Genomic DNA, 8,031 nt, shown 5'->3' with positions numbered 1-8,031 from the left:
ATTGACTTGCATTGGTTTCCGGTATCGGAATCGGCGATATCCGATACTTTTTGGGTATCGGTCCGATCCAATCCGATACGATATTTCCTGATATCGGAAGGTATCGCTCAACACTATCCTTAACATATTTCACAGGAAAAAAGTTTCACTTTCGTTTTTGAACATTTTATTGTGAGCCTGTAAAAGTGGCTTAATACCTCTGACCACGTTGTTGACAGCAGTGACCTGGGGGTCAGAAATGCTTCCTGGGGCGATCCCCATGCTGTCCCCATGTCATTTGAGCACTGTCACTATCGTTTTGGGTACTTGGTAGGCTTTTAAAAGACTGCCGGGGGTGCCACCGCAAAAATGCTCGAGTCTCCCATAGACTAACATTGGGCTCGTTGCTCGGGTCGAGCACCCGAGTATCACGGCGAGCTCGGCCCGAGCTTCGAGCACCCGAGCATTTTAGTGCTCGCTCAACACTATTCACTACACATAGGAAAGGGAGACTAGAGTGAGAATTCACTGACATCTCCATCTCCTGAGAGCATTGTCCACTCGCTGCTTTGTGATCCTGTGTGCAGTGAGTGGCCACTACACACAGAACAGGGGAATGAGAACATGGCCCCTGCACACACTGTGACTGTGTCTGCTCTCAGCTCCTGCAGTGTCAGTATGTGCAGGCCTGGGGATTTAGATCAGAGAGCACTGTCAATCACATTAAGCAGAGAGGTAGACAATAATAGTTGAGGTAGTGGAACGGTGTACCGAGCATTTGGCCAAATCAAGAGTGCACCGAAGCTCAATCATTTACATATCAAATAAAATTGTTATTCTATACAATACATTTTATTAAAATTTTTACAGTACCACTAGAATTTTTATACGAGCTATGTCCCTTATAAGAATGTCTAAATAGTTCAGTTTCAGTTTTGGGGGTGACAGCCTCCCTTTAACATCAGGAAGGTAACAATTTTTTCACTGCCTGCAAAACACAACTATGTTATATTGATCCAAAATGAAATACAATTTAGTTTGATTCAATAATATTGTTAGAGAGGAACTCTTTGTCTTTGATACATTTTATAACTATTAAAAGGCTTTTCCAAGACTATTTTATATTTTTTTACTATGGGCCTAAGAACTAACAGGCAGGCACCGTAGTTGTTAACTACCTGCCAATTCTACCCGGCGCCGGCTCAGAGCGGGGACAGACGACTCCTGGCGATTCTGCTGCTTCACATCAACAATGCAACTCTTATTCTTGGGGGCTGCTCTTTCGATGAGGCGTGACTGCAGATATCATGCTGATTGACAGCTGGCTTAAGACAGTGGTAAGCTGGCTGTCAATCAGCATAACATTGGAAGTCACGCCCTATCAACAGAGCAGAGTGAAAGCAGCTGCTTTGTCCATGTGATGTCAGCAGAAGCCGCAGAATCGCCAGCTGAGATCAGCATCAGGCAGAATACGCACTTAGTTAGCAACCAACTGCCTGTTACTTCTTAAACACATAGTAAAAAAAATAGTTAGTCCCCGATAACCACCTTTGCTGACAGATATGATGCATTCTCTTGTGATGTACTACATTATGTTTAATTTCCAAACCAATAAACCTACCATCTATCACTGATTGACGGAATAATGAATAAAAGGTAAGTTGTTGGTAGAGGACATGGTGTGGCATAGTTTACATAAAAATTAGTTAGTACCCGATAACCCCTTTCATAGGAACAATTGATTTCAATGTGGTGTCTAAATACAATAAAGTGTTATAATAAATTATGTCACAACCTGGAAATCCTCTTTAGATTACCCCTATTCTACAGTCACATGTTTTCTGACAGATGAACCTATTCAATATTGCACAAACAAACTGCAGAACAAATGCAGTGCAGATATAAAATCTGGTAATCTTATCACAATGCTCTTTGGACAAGCACCCTGCTATAACATCACATTTTATATCCTGGTGTAAATTAGAGATATGAGGAAATTACGCTTTGCTGACAGATATAATGCATTCTATTGTGATGTTCTGAATTATGTTTAATTTCCAAACCAATAAACCTACCATCTATCACTGATTGACAGAATAATGAATAAAAGGTAAGCTGTTGGTAGAAGACATGGTGTGGCATAGTTTACATAAAGATATCACCTTGGTTTTAATCAAATTGTGTTCCTCTTCATGACAATTTATTAGGATATTTCCGTTTTTAATTTTCTTGAAGATATTTCAAAATTATAGATTAACCCATGCATATACTGTACCATACAACCTCTTTGTTTGAAGTCACACAGATAGAGGCTGTCATACAAGCAGGAAGAACTGGCCCTGGGCCTGAGTGAAACCGGCCTCATTTGCATATGAATTAAAATGCTGATTTCACAGTAATGGAAAAATAGACTAGTCTCATAAAGGTATTGCTGGACTTGTCTTTGAAAGAGTTACATGCACATATAAACAGTTTAGGGTGTGAAATCATGCTGATAGATTCCCTTTAATTGATTTAATTGAGACTATTTCGACTGTGTGGACAACTCCACATCATAAGTGCCTGCAGTTTTACTACAAACTGCCGTAGTTTTACAATACAGTTTTTAGAATGAAACAAATTTCTGCTATATATAACAACACATGGCTGAAAACTGCATACCAGAGCAATTCACAGTACAAATTTCATATACACTATGTGCAGAATTATTAGGCAAATGAGTATTTTGATCACATGATACTTTTTATACATGTTGTCCTACTCCAAGCTGCATAGGCTTGAGAGCCAACTACCAATTAAGTAAATCTGGTGACGTGCATCTCTGTAATGAGGAGGGGTGTTGACTAATGACATCAACACCCTATATAAGGTGTGCTTAATTATTAGGCAACTTCCTTTCCTTTGGCAAAATGGGTCAGAAGAGAGATTTGACGGGCTCTGAAAAGTCCAAAATTGTGAGATGTCTTGCAGAGGGATGCAGCAATCTTGAAATTTCCAAACTTTTGAAGCGTGATCACCGAACAATCAAGCGTTTCATGGTAAATGGCCAACAGGGTCGTAAGAAGCATGTTGGCCAAAAAAAGGCACAAAATAACTGCCCATGAATTGAGGAAAATCAAGCGTGAAGCTGCCAAGATGCCATTCGCCACCAGTTTTGCCATATTTCAGAGCTGCAACGTTACTGGAGTATCAAAAAGCACAAGGTGTGCGATACTCAGGGACATGGCCAAGGTAAGGAAGGCTGAAAAACTACCACCTTTGAACAAGAAACATAAGATAAAACGTCAAGAATGGGCCAAGAAATATCTTAAGACTGATTTTTCAAAGGTTTTATGGACTGATGAAATGAGAGTGACTCTTGATGGGCCAGATGGATGGGCCAGAGGCTGGATCAGTAAAGGGCAGAGAGCTCCACTCCGACTCAGACGTCAGCAAGGTGGAGGTGGGGTACTGATATGGGCTGGTATCATCAAAGATGAACTTGTGGGACCTTTTCGGGTTGAGGATGGAGTGAAGCTCAACTCCCAGACCTACTGCCAGTTTCTGGAAGACAACTTCTTCAAGCAGTGGTACAGGAAGAAGTCGGTATCGTTCAAGAAAAACATGATTTTCATGCAGGACAATGCTCCATCACATGCATCCAACTACTCCACAGCGTGGCTGGCCAGTAAAGGTCTAAAAGAAGAAAAAATAATGACATGGCCCCCTTGTTCACCTGATCTGAACCCCATAGAGAACCTGTGGTCCATCATAAAATGTGAGATCTACAGGGAGGGAAAACAGTACACCTCTCGGAACAGTGTCTGGGAGGCTGTGGTGGCTGCTGCAAGCAATGTTGATCGAAAACAGATCAAGCAACTGACAGAATCTATGGATGGAAGGCTGTTGAGTGTCATCATAAAGAAAGGTGGCTATATTGATCATTCATTTTTTGGGTTTTTGTTTTTGCATGTCAGAAATGTTTATTTCTAAATTTTGTGCACTGATATTGGTCTACCTGGTGAAAATAAACAAGTGAGATGGGATTATATTTGGTTTTTATAAAGTTGCCTAATAATTCTGCACAGTAATAGTTACCTGCACAAACAGATATCCTCCTAAGATAGCCAAATCTAAAAAAAAAAACACTCCAACTTCCAAAAATATTAAGCTTGGATATTTATGAGTCTTTTGAGTTGATTGAGAACATAGTTGTTGATCAATAATAAAAATAATCCTCTAAAATACAACTTGCCTAATAATTCTGCACACAGTGTATATTTTCCCTTTCAAACAGGCTAATCTAGTTTTTCTGTTGCCTGAGACGAAAATTGAAATGGTGCTGGTCCCCACAGTTCAATTTAAAACTTCAGTGAACAAACGCAATTCCATAATTGTTTTTTGGGTATTGCTTTTACGATATTCCTTTTTGTTTAGTCCTCTCAGGGGACATAAACCTGTAATCGTCTTATCGCATATACTATACACTGCAATGCCTCAATATTTCAGTATGTACAACAAATCACTGTCTCCTATGAAGGAATACAACACCAGAACCACCATCAGTACTGGGATACAGCACAAAAAAACACCATCAATACATGACTATAGCACCAGAACAACCATCAATAGATAAATACAGCACCAGAACCAACATTATTACATGAATATAGCAGCAGAACCACCATCAGAACATGAGTACAGCAACAAAACTACCATCAGTACATGAAAACATCACCTAAACCACCTTTAGTACATGAAAACAGTACCAGAACCACCATTGGATGGTGCTACTTTATTTGTTAGTTGTATATGAAGATGGCTGCTCCTAGTAAGCACCTGTACACACCTATTTCTTGTTTTGGATGTGTTGGTCAGTTTTTTCTGTTTATATGTATAGGCTTTCTGACTGAGCACTCCGCCTCTAAGCCACAGGCGGTTTTAATTACAGCAGGATCTTACCTTCCCATACACATGCAGACTTTGGTCTCTTAGAGAGGTATTTACATTGGTAGGTTCCTGGTATCGAGAAACGCCTTATCATGGCTACCAGGTACACATGAATTGGCCAATTTATGCTCTAAGATTTCTCAGTTATTTCTATTTTCTAGAGCAGTAATGCAGTTCAAATTTCATATATTTCATGTTCGCATACTTAGGGTTGCAGAGTGCTAGTTTATTTGTTAGTTGTATATGGAGATGGCTGCTCCTAGTAAGCACCTGTACACACTTATTTCTTGTTTTGGATGTGCTGGTCAGCTTTTTCTGTTTATACAGTGGGGAAAAAAGTATTTAGTCAGCCACCAATTGTGCAAGTTATCCCACTTAAAAAGATGAGAGAGGCCTGTAATTGACATCATGAGAAAACAAATCCTGAAAATCACATTGTCTGATTTGGAAAGAATTTTTTTTAAATTTTGGTGGAAAATAAATATTTAGTCACCTACAAACAAGCTAGATTTCTGGCTCTCACAGACCTGTAACTTCTTCTTTAAGAGGCTTTTCTGTCCTCTACTCATTACCTGTAGTACTGGCACCTTTTTGAACTTGTTATCAGTATAAAAGACACCTGTCCGCAACCTCAAACAGTCACACTCCAAACTCCACTATGGTGAAGACCAAAGAGCTGTCGAAGGACATCAGAAACAAAATTGCAGCCCTGCACCAGGCTGGGAAGACTGAATCTGCAATAGGCAAGCAGCTTGGTGTGATGAAATTAACTGTAGGAGCAATAATCTGAAAATGGAAGACATACAAGACCACTGATAATCTCCCTCGATCTGGGACTCCACACAAGATCTCACCCAGTGGGGTCAAAATGATCTCAAGAACAGTGAGCAAAAATCCCAGAACTACACGGGGGGACCTAGTGAATGACCTGCAGACAGCTGGGACCAACGTTACACCATCAGTAACACACTAAGCCGCCAGGGACTCAGATCCTGGGACTCAGATCCAGATGCCCGTGCCCGACTGAAGTTTTCTAGAGAGCATTTGGGTGATCCAGAAGAGTATTGGGAGAATGTCATATGGTCAGATGAAACCAAAGTAGAACTGTTTGGTAGAAACACAACTCATCTTGGTTGGAGGAGAAAGAATGCTGAGTTGCATTCAAAGAACACCATACCTACTGTGAAGCATGGGGGTGGAAACATCATGCTTTGGGGCTGTTTCTCTGCCAAGGGACCAGGACGACTGATCCGTGTACATGAAAGAATGAATGAGGCATGTATCGTGAGATTTTGAGTGCAAACCTCCTTCCGTCAGCAAGGGCTTTGAAGATGAAACGTGGCTGGGTCTTTCAGCATCAGAATGATCCCAAGCACACCGCCAGGGCAACGAAGGAGTGGCTTCGTAAGAAGCATTTCAAGGTCCTGGAGTGGCCTAGCCAGTCTCCAGATCTAAACCCTATAGAAAACCTTTGGAGGGAGTTGAAAGTCTGTGTTGTCCAGCGACAGCCCCAAAACATCACGGCTGTAGAAGAGATCTGCATGGAGGAATGGGCCAACGTACCAGCAACAGTGTGTGTCAACCTTGTGAAGACTTACAGAAAACATTTGACCTCTGTCATTGCCAACAAAGGATATATAACAAAGTAATGAGATGAACTTTTGTTATTGACCAAATACTTATTTTCCACCAAAATTTGAAAAAAATTTCTTTCCAAATCAGACAATGTGATTTTCAGGATTTGTTTTCTCATTTTGTCTCTCATAGTTGAGGTCTACCTATGATGTCAATTACAGGCCTCTCTCTTCTTTTTTAAGTGGGAGAACTTGCACAATTGGTGGCTGACTAAATACTTTTTTCCCCCACTGTATGTATAGGCTTTCTGACTGAGCACTCCGCTTCTAAGCCGCTGGCGGTTTTAATTACAGAAGAAATTTACCTTCCCATATACATGCAGACTTTGGTCTCCTAGAGAGGAGTTCACATTGGTAGGTTCCTGGTAACAAGAAACACCTTACCGTGGCTACCAGGTACCCATGAATTGGCCAATTTATGCGCTGAGATTTCTCAGTTATTTCTATTTTCTAGAGCAGTAATGCAATTCAGATGTCATATATTTCACGTTCACATACTTAGTGTTGCAGAGTGCTACTTTATTTGTTAGTACCAGAACCACCATCAGTACATAAACACAGCACCAGAACTGTCTGTGTATATGAGTGTGTAGAGTAGTGTGTGTGTGTTAATATACTCACCTACTGCAGTCTTCTCCAGTATCCAGCACTATTCTGCTCCTCTTCTCAGTCACACATATACACAGATTTAGTAAAAAAAATACTTAATGGATGTGCTTGATTAAAGGGAACTATCAACTCAAAAACATTATTTGCCTGAAGATATAAGGACAATTTGAAGGTAAATACTGTTAATAATGACTTCTGTCCGCCTAATGAATGTGCAGTTACCAGGAGAAAATTAACTTATTTCCTCCTGGGAGCTTCTGACTTTTAGTCACAGTCGCATGCACAGATTGGTTACAGTTATCATCCACTAAACTGTGAGTGGTTGCTGTAAGCACGCACCAGCGCTTTGATGACAGCCATTCAATCAAAATGTCAAGGCGAGCTAATAGCCGCCATTCTGTAAGCGGTGACTGTAGTCGCTCTGTGCACACCCCTATGACTGAAAGCCGGTGGCTCCCAGGAGGAAATAAGTTAATTTTCTCCCTGTAGCCCCAATTTCAGAACTGAAACGCTATTTACCTGCAAATTACCCCTATATCTGAAGTTAAATAGCATTTTTCAGGGAGACAGATTCCCTTTAACAATGATTGGAGTCATTTTTGTAACGCTAGTGGGTGTGGACCCAATGCGCCAAGGACCAGGCTTACCCTGGAGAGGCATAACTAAGAGACTACCTGGTATTCACTAGATCTTCAGATGGTGAGGATAAGCTTGGCCGCAGGTAGTCACCAGGTACCACTACAGGGCAGTCCACCAGTCTGCAGCAGCTAACTGGAGGGTCAGTGACACGGGTACCAGTTACAGGAGGATGAAGGCAAAGACGTGATCAGACAATCTGAGGTGAGAGCAAGCAGCACAGGTTCAATATACGTAGCCGAGG

The sequence above is a fragment of the Phyllobates terribilis genome, unplaced genomic scaffold, assembly GCF_046119375.1.
Source record: "Phyllobates terribilis strain yellow unplaced genomic scaffold, ASM4611937v1 Scaffold_1__5_contigs__length_1240528914, whole genome shotgun sequence".
NCBI classification, from domain to species: Eukaryota; Metazoa; Chordata; class Amphibia; order Anura; family Dendrobatidae; genus Phyllobates; species Phyllobates terribilis.
This window is presented reverse-complemented; position numbering follows the sequence as displayed.